General features: G+C 43.1%; 1 protein-coding gene across 1 annotated transcript in view; it reads right to left on the bottom strand.

Annotated features, from left to right (window-relative positions):
* The window catches only part of LOC104831126 (papilin-like), a gene marked incomplete at its 3' end in the record, with an annotated part of 65,892 nt that overhangs the window by 41,950 nt on the left and 8,862 nt on the right, over positions 1 to 15,080 (bottom strand). Inside the window, exon 2 of the mRNA XM_010566498.1 lies at positions 13,673 to 13,743. The remainder of the gene's footprint in view (positions 1 to 13,672; positions 13,744 to 15,080) is intronic.

Genomic DNA, 15,080 nt, shown 5'->3' with positions numbered 1-15,080 from the left:
ATCACACACCTTTTCTCAAATGCTACATTCAGAGTGGACTGTTTACTAGAGAACAGATTTGGAATATGCAAATGCTAGAAAGAAACTATCCCAACCCCAGCATTTCTGTGAAGCCATCAAGCATTTACACTCATGAAGCAAAATATTCTAAAAACAAACACCTCTGAGGTGTCAGGATGCTCCACAGTGTGTGAGAACCTGAGAATATGCTTGAAAAAGAAGTCTTAACTATCTCGCGCTGGACAGCAAAATATGCTAAAAGCAAAACTTCCAGACACAGCAAATTTGCTGTTTTAGTTTTTTTGCATTTTATTAATCATTCCATTTACTAACATGAACAAATATTAGTTTAAGCTAGCGCCATGCCAAACATACACGGTCCTATCTACCATTGTTTCATGTCACAAACACTTCTCTTTGCTCCCTGTAACAGCAGAGCATTTGTTGGACTCCTGAGAGCCCAGAATGAGGTTGTCCAACACACACATGGCTGTGTAGCACACTGGCTCATCAACACACTGCACGTCAGAAAGAATCATTTTTCATGGCTGCTCTGTCTACAGAGACTGGGAAATGCTCTGGCATTACAGAAGGTGGTATATCTCTAAGAAGCCAGGAGAAAAACATAGAAGTTGCAAGCCAGCTTACAGAGAAACTGTTGAAGGGCCCTCATAAGTACAATGCAGAAGGGATAAAACAATTTCCCAAGTCTTGTGAAGATGCTTTCAAAAGTAATAAGCAAAGGTTCTTACAAAACCTCTTTAGGGTCTCTACAGACAGACCTAAAGAAACATACCATCTCCCTAAGCCCCCATACTAACACCAGTTACTCCTAGTCCTAGGAACTCCATGCAAAACTAACAGTACCTTCATCAAAGCTTTGGAACTCAGTTTTTAAGTCAACTGCTCCTCTATCTCCACCTGACCACCCACAAGGAACAGCAGGGCACCAGGCAAATCTACTGCCCTTCCACATTGCTACTAGCCCGTTACCATCTCTGTGCCAGGACAGGTCCCTGAAGCTGCCGCCTTGGCCTGCCTCACACATCGGACTTCTTCAGGGATGAGAGATCCAGTCCTGCAAACCTTCCTTTTCACAAACAGGTCTGTTGTGACTCCGACAAGGTTTGGCTGGGGAGAGCCTCCCAAAGGGATCCTGCCTCACCCAGCTGACAGCAATGCAACACTGATTAGAAGACACTCCCTCCCCTCAGCACCTGCTAGCGCACAAACAGAAGCAGCTGAGCGCTCCAGGGGTGATAGTTAGGGGGTAAAAGAGTCTTAGCACCTAGGCAGGCTTTTATTCCTACCGGCAAAAATTATGTTTCTCCAGTCAATATCCCTGCTACATTTGTCTTGCTTTCTGCGTTCTTTCTAGCAGAGCACGTATGTCTGACTCCAGTGGGCTTTCCAGCATCCTACCAAACTGGCACCTTCCCCTTCCACTCCCCTGCTCCCCCCAACCACAACACCAGGAACAGCAGTTTTGATTACACAAAATCTCAGTGAATTAACTGCAAGTGAAAGGGATTAATGTTCACCAAATACATCGAGTGTCTTCTTCCCTCCCTTCTAGGAAGTAAAATTTTGCAGTCATAAGGACTCTGGTCTCCCCTCTCCCCTCTACTCTTTTAACTGAAAGAAAAAAATGGTGGGAAATAAAAAATAGTTTAAACAGCACAAGCAGCTTGTGCTGAAAAGACTAACAGAAAATAGATATCCAGGTAGAGGGATCAGGACACAGCCCAGAACACAAAGTCAGCTCTTACCTTCTGCGTGTACCTGTGAAAGGCGACTGCAGAAGTTGGAGACACTTACGCCACTCTGCAGCCAAGCTCCAAAACCCACTTTCCTAGTTCTGGTTCAAACAGTGGCTCTTAAGTGCTCTTCTCTCCAGCTTCTGTTTGGTTACTAATCCTTACTGCACAGGAAAAGGAGAGTTGTATTTCATTTAACCCCTTCAGCCTCTAAGCTTATTCACAAGTTTTCGCTTTTGCTTGGGAAAGCCAGAGTCGTAAGCATGCACGCACGCAGGCATGCTTTGGAATTGTTTCTAGCTCCTGTAGTCTGTGTGTGAGCGCACACATTAACTCTAAACTGTGCCTTAAGTTATTTCAGGGGTGGGGCCCTTTGTAACTAGTCTTATTTTAGCTGTAGGCAGCATATCAAAAGAGAGACAGTTATCCACACATCCCTTCGCTATTCATTTTCAGTAAGTCCCTAACTCTAAAAAAAAAATTATTTAACTTAACATTTACTTTAAAACTAAAGCCTAAATCACAGTTCACAGATATGCTTTTGACCAAAGAAAGTTTGAACTTAAATATAATGCACAATTAGGTCTGGCTCTACGCAGAATTAAGCAGATCCCTAAGGTCTGAAAATACCAGCACTTTGGATACAGATCTGAATTTAACCAAAGACAATGGCAGCTCAGGTTTCTCTATTTTTAACTCTAACAAATGCAATGCAATTCAGAAACCCTCTGAAAAATCCCATGGAGGAAGCGTTTAGCAACAGAAAAACTGTTAAGGGAAAAGGAATCTAGTTGGATGCATTACAAGGAAAAACTTGTGCTGTTAATCATGTGGATACTAGAGAAATCACTGCATAGCAACTTACATGTTGCTGTTGTTGTCTTATCTTGAAAACAGACAGTTCCCCCCCGCATTGATTTTGTCCTTTGCTTAGTATAAAACAAATAAATATTGAAATACAAAGACCACTGATCTATAAAAATAGATTCTGGTCCAGCAATTATAATAGCTACCAGCATTTCAACCCTACTTAATATTATGACCAAGGTCTCCAAGATTATGAGAATAGCTTTAAAGTCTTAAGTTTGCATTGGTCTTTTTGTTTGCCTTCCAGTTTTAGAGACCTTTTTCATCAGTAGTTCATTTGCAACCATGAGAAACAGAACTTTGCTTTCAAAAGGAAAGATGAAGCTTCTGCCTTCAGGTAAATCCACGTGCTGGATCTTCCAAGGACGACATCAAAATGTGCAATGAAATCTCCAGAACTGGTATCACTACTCTTCTTGGCCATACTACTGCTTTAGACAATAAAAAGAGACAATATTGTTGGCAACTGTTGACAAATCTAGACACACAGAGCTCCAAATGGAAAAGAAATTTTCTAGCAGCCTCATAAATGCACCAGGTGACACAGAAGCAATTTTATTCTAGGGCTACAGCTCTTTTCATCCCTGCTGGTCAAACCCTGTGTGGCAACTAGCCACGAAAGGTACACAGTGCACAAATCCTACCCTTACACATCCCACAGGGGACAGAGTTCAAATAAAAGTCACATCTTTCCACATGCAAAAGCAATCCTGCACTTTCCTGTCCAAGCTAACTCTGCCACAATAAACAAGGATAAACCCTAACAGGAGAACCATCACAAAATAGCAACACCTCCACCAAAAAGCAGGGGAACCCCAAAAGGTTGAAAGAGACAACATACCCCAGAAGAATGTCTAATGGTGGTGCTGACACATGGCTACCTATGTTCCCCTTGTCAGCAGAGACAACAATTGGACATTGTTAATGCCTAATTAAGAATACAGAAGCTATTGTCTTGCCCATTTAGATTCAAATTTTCCTTTCAGAAAATAAATCCAGGCTTTGGGCCAAGCTGTGGGCCCTGCTTTTGCATCAGAAAGAAGTTACATCAGTGCATGCTTTTTCTTTATCCACCTGTACTCTCAAGCTGGCCACTGGCTACTGCCATCCTGCCAGCTGTCACAGTTATATCCTAAGCTTCATGATATTTCATCAAACCAAAACCTGAACCCTTGGCCTTATATGAATAAACCACACGTTCAGATCAATTTAAAGCTCTTAGCCTGTATCATTGGCAAGAAAAGGCTCAAAATCCAATCCCAAAGGTTCAAAAGCTAGTAGGCAAAAACCCCCACAACTCCAGATGAATTTATAAATACCTGATTCTCAAAATTTCTTCTCACAGCAGCGGGACACTCACCAAATGTTGTTTGGAAATACCAAGCTTAGTAATGTTCTTGTGGTTTTTGTGTTCTTGTTGATAGTAAAAACTACAAGGGAGTTCAGAGACAGGGAAAATGTGACTGCTCATGTTGGAATCTAGCCAGGATACATCCAAAAAACAGCTGTGCCTACTGCATTAAAGCAGATACTGCATAAACACATCTGGATTCATTTTTAACCCCATAAAGACTTAATAGATAACCTCCCGAGATACTGAAATAAAACAAGTGACCAGACTTTTACCACAACTAAGCAACATGAAATGTTGATAAAACTCCTTTTATTAACAAAAGGAAAGAAAAATCTGCTCATACTTCCTCATTCCAGTAGACATGACAAAATCAGAAGCTATTAGTAAGAGATTTGAACTCGAGACCAGTCCTTACCAGTAAAAAGACAATGCAAATATGAAGTAAACCTTTGCCCTGTAGTTCAACAGAAAGTTTTGCGTGCGTACCTTTTCTCTGGGAGAAAGGACTTGATCCCTGTGTTGAAATTGTTTTCAACACCTACCATTTAGTGAAAGTAAGATAATACGCTGGTTCAAGACCATTCTCGTCTCTTGGTAAGACACTCACAGTTCACTATGGAGTGAATACAGTCAGGACCACAGCCATTTGCCTTTTGCCACTAGCTCTATGCAGTGGCTAGCCTGGAGGCAATGGCATCTGGGTGTCACAGATGTGATCATCAAGAAGAAACAGTTGAGGTGAATGCATAGTAAATGCATACTGCTGAACAAGATATCCCTTCTAATCCCATCAGTGAAGTGCTTTTGGCAAGAAGCAACCTCTACAGGAGCTGTGATACTGGGATTTCAATAGTTACATGGCCAGAGGTCTGTAATAAGACTTCTGCTTTCTCTTTTACTATACTCCAGGAGTACCTTTCATAGAAAAAAACCACCAGGATTCCTTACTGTCAGAGGCTGTTTTCTAAAGATTTGCATGCTTTACTGGACACAGCTCCAGTCTAACTGGTTATGGCTGTCTGACACTTACAGCATTGTGGTGGGTTGACCTTGGCTGGTCGCCAGATGCCCACCAAGCTGCTCTATCACTCCTCATCCTCAACAGGACATGGGAAGAAAATATGATGGAAAAGCTCGTCAGTCACGATAAAGACTCACTCACTAGTTACTGTCACGGGCAAACCAGACTTGACTTCAGGGAAATTAGTCCTGGTTTCAGCTGGGATAGAGTTAATTTTCTTCCTAGTAGCTGGTATAGTCTTATGTTTTGGGTTCAGTATGAAAAGAATGTTGATAGCAACAACTGAAAAAACCAGTGTATTAAGTAATGTTTAGACTAAGTCAGGGATTTTCCAGCTTCTCATGCCCAGCCAGCAAGAAGGCTGGAAGGGCACAAGAAGTTGGGAGGGGACACAGCCAGGACAGCTGACCGAAACTGGCCAACAGGGTATTCCACACCATGGGACGTCATGCCCTGTATATAAACTGGGGGTGGGGGAGATCACAGCTCAGGAACTAACTGGGCGTCGGTCGGTGGGTGGTGAGCAATTGCGTTGTGCATCACTTGCATATTCCAATCCTTTTATTATTCCTATTATCATTTTATTAGTGTTACCATTATCATTATTAGTTTCTTCCTTTCTGTTCTATTAAATTGTTCTTATCTCAACCCACAAGTTTTACTTTTTTTTCCCAATTTCCTCCCCCACCCCACTGGGTTGGGGGGAAGTGAGTGAGCAGCTGCATGGTGCTTAGTTGCTGGCTTGGGTTAAACCACGACAGTGAGAAATAAGAACAAAACTAAAACCACCTGCTCCCCACCCCTCCTTCTTCCCAGGGGGGAACTTCACTTCCAATTCTTCTACCTCCTCTCCCCACCTGCTGAGCAGCATCCAAGAAATTCAGACAAGACTCACAAAGCCTCCAGAAGACAAGCTGGTCTCAGTGGCTTGAGCATTCACCTAAGGAAGTGAAGGATCTGTGTTCAGTTTGTTTAAGAGACCTGAACCTCCCAGGAGACCATTGTGATCAGGAAACCATGCTACAGAGGCACATTACAAATGGGTGCTCTTGATCACTCCCTTAGTCATTTAGCGAAATAGCAAGGATCTGTGATGTTATGGTTAAGGTTGGGTCACATGCTTAAAAATGGGATGTTTGCCTTGCTTTGCTTTCAGATTAATATCCAGTTTCTTAACTAACAGCCTAATCAAGGGAAATGGACAGCCATTCAAATACTTTAGCCTACTACCTGGGGCATTTTGTTCAGGAGATATGTTCAAATTCTTCTGAGCACAGGATAACACTGAACAGTAATCTGACATCCCAGGTAACTGTGCTAATGACTGAATGACAAGGTAAAGAAATAAGGGTCTCCGGGATGCCAAATCCACTGCTACTGGGGACACTACAGCATATCACTCCTTCCATCAGCTGCACAAGGGTCTGAAAACAGGAGACTTCAGCTCACTCTGAAAAGAATGCATCTTTTGACATACTGAATTTTTTCTTATTATTTTTTAAGGAAAAGGCAGAAAAGTAAATTTGATCTAATCTGAACTGAGCTTTTTTCAAACTTGAATAGTACACCAATAACTCCATTCTTCCCAGACGCTCACTCACTATTACAGGATAGGCATGTCATTTAGCCCTCTGAATCACAGCCTCTCAGTATACAGAATGAACGCTCACCAATCCTTCAGGAAAAGGAGCTCAATTTCATGCCCAGGAGACATTGCAAAGTCCTTAGAGGAAAGGTGGAAAGCATACTGCACACCGATGAGCTCTACTGTACAACTTAACTGCACCAAAGCCTGTTATCCTCTTGCAGTAACTCTTGCACTGGTCTGTATCTGCTCCAGAGACCTGGCCACCCATGAACTCTTTCAAGTGCTGAGGACTGTTGCAGAGGAGTCGATCCTGTACAACTTTTGTACAGATCCTTCTACTAGCAGAGACAATTTTATTATGGTTTGCCAGCGTGCAGTCACTGAAGTCAGCAATGCAAGAGAGCAAACTGGAGTAAGATATATGGAGAAGAGACTCCAGTATTGATAAGGTTATTTGTACGAAACTCAAGATGCCCTAAGCCAGGGCTTTGAGGACTGCTAAACTATCACTGCAGAGAACTAGACACATACAGTCCTAGACCAAACAGACTTCTGAAACAATCACCTTCTACATTGTATTCACATTTCCACATGATTTTTAGTCCAGAGGATCAAATTCCATCTGCTGACCTTCACAAGTCCTCCTGGAGACATCATATTTCTAAAATCTGGAGATCTTTCCGAAGGTGGGGTTTCATGAGCAGTGATAGGTAATGAAACAAGTATCACATAGGGCTCTGTCACCTCTTTCATGAAGTTTTGAGGACTTTTAGTCCACTTTTGGGAGGTTTTCCTCATGTTTTCCTGGCTGCACAGAAGCAGCCCGCTTTTGCTTGTTCAGTAATTAGTACTCCCTAACAAATTTGTGCTTCTCTTCACTTACACTCCTTACAAATGCCAAGATACCTCTACCTTCTACTTTTGATTCACCAACACAGTTTCTTGTTCATTGTGAGCTACTAGCCCAGGATTCCAATCCATCAGCTCATATGCTCATGCGCATCATTAAACTCCCTCCCTCTCACCCAAGCACATTCTTGCTGCGGGTCAGAGAAAGAGAGGTATCAGCTTCATTCCTATCCAGTCTCCCTTCTTGCACACTTCCATGTAATGCAGCCTAGAACAGTAAAAACCAATGCAATCATCAGTATTTTGCTGTAATCTACTCCAGGAACAGACCAGCTCACAGGCACTTGGTATGACTGGGTCCTCTTCTCTTAGTCCCTTCTTGACAACTGAGCCAATTCCTGTTCTGTGCTCTCCAAGAGAGCCTTCAAATAAATTGGCTTTTTGTACTCAAAGAATTAGATACCTCTCTTCATCCCTTTCCAAGATGAGGGAAATGGTAAGGCTGTCACTTCATATTTATTTTGATTCTCACCCAAATCAGGCCAGGCTTTTATTCAGGCCAACTTTCTGAACAAGCTGATGATGCTACACACAAGTTTCAGCTCTTCTTCCTTAGGCCATTTAAAGAAGAAAAAGCAGCACACACTGATAATATCGGTGTTCAAAAAGCAAAAACAACTTCGAAGTGCTGTGACTAATTCCAAGCAAACTTTGTTGTGAAAGGCGCTCCAATACACTGCACCTCAGGATACAGTGAAGGCACTAATCCATTTCTAAGACTATACATGGCTACACAAAGATTTGCATATAAAAAACAGAGGACCTATAGGTAATGGAATGTACATCGATTTTAAATCAGCCCAACTCCTCCCAAGTTTGACCCACATAAGCAAAACCAGGACACAACTGAGTCTATTGGAAGGGACTGGGTGTCATATTAATTTTTTCTAGCATTGGATAACACATCCAGTTTTTCGAATGTCTCACACCAAATCTTAGGATATTTACATGAAATTACTCTCACAGCTTTCCTTGAAATTAGACACTTTGAATCCCACTAATTATTAAGAAACTGATCATAAGGACACTGCAATCCCATTTTCTTTTTCTGTATCATGGATTTAAATATGGCGTAGGGTGAAGTTGGCAGCCACACAGAGAATCTCATTTAGAGAGATTAACCTGGGAACACAGAGAGATCTGGAGGGTCTCCATTAGTCCATTCCTTGCTGCTCAGGATTTAAACAGGAATAATTATATTTAGCAAGCATACACACACACACACTCTCAAAAAATAACATACACATGCATTAAATGAGGCAATGCCTTATCCAGAACAGATGCTCCCTCAGCTGTTTGTTTTCCTTTTATTGTTGGTTTTACATTTTAATGATATATAAAAAGTAGAAGAAATCACAGGTGGTAAGCAGATTTGAGCTAGAGAATTAATTTCAAGAGAAAACATTTTTAGTTCTTATACAAACAAATATAGTGATTAATGTTGATTTCTTCTGCTCCCCAAGCTGTCACTGGTGAGCAAGGAGCAAGGCTGGTCATTTGTATTCAGATTACATTTGAAAACATAAAGGACAGTCTCCGATCTCCCGAATCTTTTCCAGATATTCCAATCTGCTCCACCCAAAATAGCAAAAAATAAAAGTCTAGATCACACAAATTTAAGAAAACATGTTGTCACACCTCCCACTTACAGCGATTCACAGAAAAAGCTGTTCCCCATGGATGTCCCAGTGCTTGCTTTGCCACACAAACAGCAGCCCTCTGCTCAGAAGGTCCAGCCCAGTGCTCATTCAAATTAATGGGAAGATTTTAATTTCCAAAGGCTTTGGATCAGGCCTAGACTGATGTGGCAGAGGGGAGGGCAGAGAAGGAACAGTAACAGTCTAATTCTAGGCCTGATCTCAGTATTTTTATAATCAATGACAAAACTACAATTATTTTCACCAGTGCTGGACTGAGTCCTAAGACAAGGTCTTGCTGAACTGTTCTGCCCCTGCCTGAATCCCTGTGGCAGCCAGGTTTCCCTCTCCCCCTGCGCTGACTCCCTGCTCTCAGTGTGGTTAGTCCCCTCCACCCCTGCACAGCGCGCCTGGCCTCCTGATGCCACACAGACCCCGAGCCCCTCAGGGATGGAAAGAGTTTCTCTGCTTCTCCCAAACGTCATCCCTCCCTGGGAAGGGGGAGCTTGCTGGGCAGAGATAACAATACAGCAAAGCTTCGGAGGAAAGAAAGGAGCTGGCTACATCACAGCCAACATGAAGAAAGATCCTCCTGGAACTATTCCAGCTATTCTCCATTTAAACATTCAGACTTTTTCTCCCTTTAAACATTCAGACTTTTTCTCTCAGCACTCTCTCCACACTGCCCCCCAGAGATCTCCCGCTATTCACTGTGGAGTCAAAAGTCACCTGCTCTTAGCTGGGCTTGGCACTGACTGCCCCAAATGCTGCTTAGGAAAGACAGGAAAAAAGTTGAAAGCAAAACCCCTGACAAGAAATTCTCACCCCCATGCCCCACATACATTTATCCCTCCTAATTCCCAGTCTGTTTATACAAGTTACTTCTGTTTAAGAAAAGTAAATCCAGTGCCAGAACATAGCTCTTTGGTTAAAAATTGTTATATTCAGCAGAGGTTTAACTCTAGCATACTAAACATGGAGTCATTAGGATTTAACACTATTGAAATGGAAATTGAGACAGAAACCTTTCCAGTTCTTATACTTCACTTTGGAATTGGAAGAGGACAACACCAACTGTAATAGCATTAAAAGATCCTCTGGACCAACATGCTCTTGATAGCAAGTACTTGGAAGCACGAGGCACAACGTACGCTCTTGCTGATGTCTTCCAGAGTCAGGCAGCAAGGAAGCTGACACCCTGGTAAGGACAGCACCACAGCCTCGCTGTGCAACAATGAAAAGTTAGCAACAAAACAGAGCAACAGGGGCTGCGAAATCGACGATGCTTCTCTCCATCTCGCAGACTCTCGCGGCACAGCTCTCTCCAGTGGCTCAAAGCAGAGACAGTTCTTTTCCTGGGCTCTGTCCCTGTGCAGCTCCCACGGGGCATGAGAAGGTGCCCAGATCCTGGCAGCCGTTGCTGCACGCCTATGGCTCAGATCTCTGACAAGGGATTCTGGAATGAGATTTCCCTCCCAGCATAATGAGGTATTTAGTCATTAACAAAGGAGCCTTCTGGGGCAGAATTCCAGCTGTGCCTGAGATCTTGCCTCCACAAAGAGACACAGGGTTTTTCCAGCACACAGGTTTAGTCTGAGGAAGAAGAGAAAGGGTTGCTTTAAAATACCGATCCAGGGATTTTTGGTTGCAGCGGTCGAAGGTTTCTGTTTACTCTTAGATCAGGTTAAGAAATCTCTCACTTCTCTTTCCTGCTGCTTCACAGCTGCCGGTTGAGCTTCTGTGCTTGCCGCTCCTTTGCCTCAAAGGCAAACTTGGTGTCCTGCAGCTGGGCAATGGCCTCCCTGGCCTCCTTCAGGTCCTGGCAGATGTGCTCGTACTTCTCTGTCAGCTCCCTGTTCTCTCGGCGCAGTTCCTGTACCACCTGGTTCACCTCCTCCGTCTGCTTGGTGCAGTGGATCTTCAGCTGCTCTACCTCAGAGAGCATGATCTCCATGTTCTTGACCAGTGACTCCAGTTTCTCTTTGGACATGGTGTCAGGATCGGTTCTATTCAGTATGCCTAACCCAAACCCGAAAGGGACAAAGAAAGCCACCCTGTGTAACATGCACCAGGAAGCCTGGCACTCACAGTCTTGTGGTCTCTTTTTATACTCCCTCCAGCTCATCCTCCTCCCTTCCCTTTCCTTCCCCAAAGTGTCCCTAATCTTCTTTGCTTGGTTAATCTACTTATTTTTATTGCGCTGTAGAAATCTACTGAAGGGCTGACAACCCCGCAGTAACATATGTGCTGTGCAGCAAAAGCCAGAGCAATAATGAGGCTCTATGCAGCCTGCCCAGAGAAAAACAGCTTCCATCTGAAGAACTCTCTTGGGAACCCCTTGCAGTGCCCATTAAAGTACAAAGAAACCTCTTCAAGCCAGGTGCACCCAATCGCATGAGCACAGCCTGACTTTCATCTTACACATACTGAGGTAAGCAAGCTTACAGCAATATAAGCCAAGTATAGGCAAAGAAGAGAATTAGCCTCAGTTTCTCTTCCTCTCTCCTAATCTTATGTTTGGGCAAGATGGAAAGAACAAAACATAAATTTCCTTTTTTTTTTCCAGGAGAAGCTCTTTCCAACGACTAACTCCACAACAGCCTGTACCCCATCTTATGTTGAAGGAGTTCACAATGGTTATCACAATCAGTGGCAACCACAGTTACTGGGCCATGTACCACTTGAAGGTGGCTTATGTTCCATTAGGGACATGCAGACTAGAGATTTTAAACCTTGGTTCCATTCCCCTCCTGAAGTCACTTCAGCTGTATCAGTAACATTGGCCAAAGAAGTTACACAAAAACTTCTTTCTGGACACACATGCCACCCACAACAGAGCCTTGAACTGCTGCTGAACACTACTGTGAACCTGTGGGAATCAGGACTGAGAGATGCCAGTCTGGCAATACACTGATTACTCAGGTCACACCAGGCAGCAGGATGATCCCAGCAGCCACAAGGGATTGAGAAAGTCTGGCCGACTTTCTGAAGTTTGACCCAGACTTTCTTATGTATCCAGTTAATTAATGCACTTGCCTAGACAATAAATATCATTAAGTAGCCAGGGATCTGCTGTAACAATATCACCCTTGAGAAATTAATTTGGCTGAAAAGAAGGTGTTACTGCATGTGGCTCTCCAGGAAAGAATCCATGCAATTTAGCACTGATTGTCAGAGGGCATAGACCACAGCAGAGACAAGAATACAAGCTTGCTCTTGGATAACTTGCAAAGTAAGGACAGAAAAGAGTGTCTCCCTCCTTCCTCCCCACGTCAGAAACATTTCCTCCAGGCTGAGTCTGCACCTTTTCAAAAGCCCTCAGTCTGTTCTACACACACACAGAAATGCACAATCTCATTTGCCATATATCACATACAGCCATGGATCTGCCCTCACTGTATTCACCTCGCAGAATTATGTTCCAGTGCACAGTATTGCATAATGGCCTTTATTCTTGCTTGCTGTTTTGCAATTCCAGTCCCCTTAAAAAAGACCCCTAGTTAAGATCCTGTAGTCCCATCACACACCTTCAATACCAGGTTGAGAGAGAATACATGTGCTCACATGCATAGCTCCCACAAATACATTTTTCCTCCACAAAACATTGCTTTTTTTTTTCAGCTATGGAGAGTTTTAGACGCTTCATCCCACAATTCATTCCCCCTTTTCTTTCCCCTGCTAGGCTCAGAGAAATGAAGCTCTTTCTTCCAGGGAATTTTACATCTCCTCCAGCACTGGATGAAAACACTGCTGGACACTGGCCAAGTTCTGACAGTGTTCAAAGGCCTGGGACTTCTCACAGCTGGAGGTTAAAGAGTCACTCACAAAGCCAGCCATCCTACTGCCTCTCACACAAGTGCACCAGTGGACCCCTCTCATGCTGGCAGATGGAGTGCTTTGCACTGCACTTTGAAATGAGCAGAAAGAGTGACATCCTTCAGATGAAAAGAGAGTGGGAGAATCTAAACATAATTAGAATATGTCCTAAAGTCCTTGAAGAAACATTTGCACTGGCTGTCAGCCCAGATCCCACGTGATGCACATGGCACTGGAATAGGCTGGAACATGTTGCAGCATTGCAAAACAGCAGGTCTTCATTAGTGAGGAATCTTCCCTGTCTCCACAACTGTACACACTGCACCCAAACATTTTAAATTGAGCAGAATTACCATGATGCATAAAGGGAGTGCCACAGAGGTCATCTACTTGGATATGAGTAATTGATACATCATCTCTCACTATCTTACCCTCAAATTTATTTAAGTTGCCTTGGATACAGACAGAATCTTGGCAACAGAAACTGTGTAAGAGTACTGAAATAACAATGTAAAATGAAAACAAGGAGTAGCATGAGAGTAGTTTCTAACAAAGAAAGATGGGAATCATTACTAGGCTTGGTTTGATTAAAAATATTCTTTGATGAAGTAAGAAGTAGGAATTAAAAACACGCTCATGAAAACTGCAGTGGGAGAACGATGCAAAAGTCACTCGAGCTAGAGAAATACAGCAATGAGACTAATGTGAACTGTAGTTTCTTACCTTTAGTCAATGCTGGACTCTACTGTTGCAGAAGAATGGGAGGCAGAGGCAAACACCAAGAGTGAATTCATCTGGGAAAAATGCAGAACAGTATACCTGAGAAAAACAATTCAAAGCACAAGAATTCTGTGCACAAGGACACACAGCAAACAGCAGTGTTGGGAGTTATGGGGAAATAGCATGTTAAACAGACATTTGTGACACAACATAGCAGGGTAAAATAATAAAGCACTGCTAGGCTGTATTACACAGAGGCATGAAGTACCTTCAGCTTCTCCCTCCCTCCACCCCACTGGAGGTGAAATGTAACGTTTCATTCTTGTTATAAAGGAGCCAAAAAAAGTTTGAAACTTAGACAAGTCTCCAGAGAAGATGCTGATTTCAAAAAATGCAGACTCTAGGAACCAGGTTTAGAAAGGACTGAAAACTGCATGGCTAGATATTTCTAGGACTGTTTTGCAGTCATGCCCAGGTCCTCTGCACATTCTAGGGAAGAAAACTCAGCTGGAAGAATGCTTCTGTAATTATTAAGGGCCTGACTGTGCAATTGTCATTTTGAAAACACCAGTGATTTCTATGCACTCAGCCAAATGGTGCCTGTCTGGTCATTTCACAGCCATATTAAATCAGGAAAACTTGGTGTTAAACCTCTCACTATGGTACACACTGCATTGGAAGACATCATCGCTAAATCTATCAGCCCTCTCCTGCATGTTCTTCCTCTATTCCACCTTTCCCTCACGCACAAGGATTTGAGATATATGAAAGCAGGACAGGCAGAGCTAATTGAGAAAAACCAGAAGAGCAACCACTGGGAACACCCTCTCCTGCTTTTGTGGATGGCAGGAAAATTGTAGGAAGCAGCACAGGTGGAAGTGAAACTTCTGGTGCTTTCCCATAATGGCTGGGAGCTACCACATCTGACTGCAAAACCATACTCAACTATTCTGGTTTTAGCACTAGAAGCAGACAGTATGAGGCTGCCAAGCTGAGGATGGTTCATGTGAGACATACTTGTGTCTTCTTCACAGGTCTCTGAGCCAAAGCGAATCAACCATTCCTCTCACCCAGAGGCACACACAAGCCAGAAATGCAGGTTTCCTATCATGTGCATACCTCTGAAAGTCTGAGGAGGAGACGCAAAAATCATACCCTTTAAGTATCCATCTGAAAGCAGACCACAGGCGTTCCAGTTTCTAGCTATTTCAAAGGGGTCCTGGGAACATTTGTGGAATAAATCAGTAAGCTACCTCAATCTCTCTCGGGGTTTTCTCAGCAACACAAGGGGGACAGTTCACTAGCCTAGATTTTTAAATGGGAAGAAAAAACTGCAAACCCCAACAAGAATGGTTTTTAAATAACTGCTCAGGCTGACAAAGCAAACCACTCAGTATAAACCCTGCAGAGT

The sequence above is a fragment of the Haliaeetus leucocephalus genome, unplaced genomic scaffold (assembly GCF_000737465.1).
Source record: "Haliaeetus leucocephalus isolate CR32 unplaced genomic scaffold, Haliaeetus_leucocephalus-4.0 Scaffold213, whole genome shotgun sequence".
In the NCBI taxonomy this organism is placed as follows: Eukaryota; Metazoa; Chordata; class Aves; order Accipitriformes; family Accipitridae; genus Haliaeetus; species Haliaeetus leucocephalus.
This window is presented reverse-complemented; position numbering and strand designations above follow the sequence as displayed.